The sequence below is a fragment of the Alligator sinensis genome, unplaced genomic scaffold, assembly GCF_000455745.1.
Source record: "Alligator sinensis unplaced genomic scaffold, ASM45574v1 scaffold939_1, whole genome shotgun sequence".
In the NCBI taxonomy this organism is placed as follows: Eukaryota; Metazoa; Chordata; order Crocodylia; family Alligatoridae; genus Alligator; species Alligator sinensis.
Window position 1 is genome coordinate 77286 of NW_005841995.1, and position 397 is coordinate 77682.

Genomic DNA, 397 nt, shown 5'->3' on the forward strand with positions numbered 1-397 from the left:
CCTGCCTATGCAGGGGGTCGGACTCGATGATCTATTGAGGTCCCTTCCGACCCTAACATCTATGAATCTATGAATCTATAAGAGCGGCAAAGTAACATTTCTTATGTTCAGATAGCACCCCGATCCCATTACAAGTCATTGAGGAACAAGGGGCTTCAGACCCACCTCTGCCAACCACTCATCTCCCTTTGTTCACTGGCCTTCAGTTGAGAAATACTACTTCCACTCAATTAAAACTTCTTTTCACATTGACTTGCTGACTTATTCTGCTCCTGGCCTCTTGCACCAGATTAATCCCTGTTTCATTCGTGCTGAAAGTTTTTTTGCAAATGGGTTGTTCATTAATACAGATATGTGGTATGATCCTGCAATAGATTCCTCAGGTAAAATTCCTGCT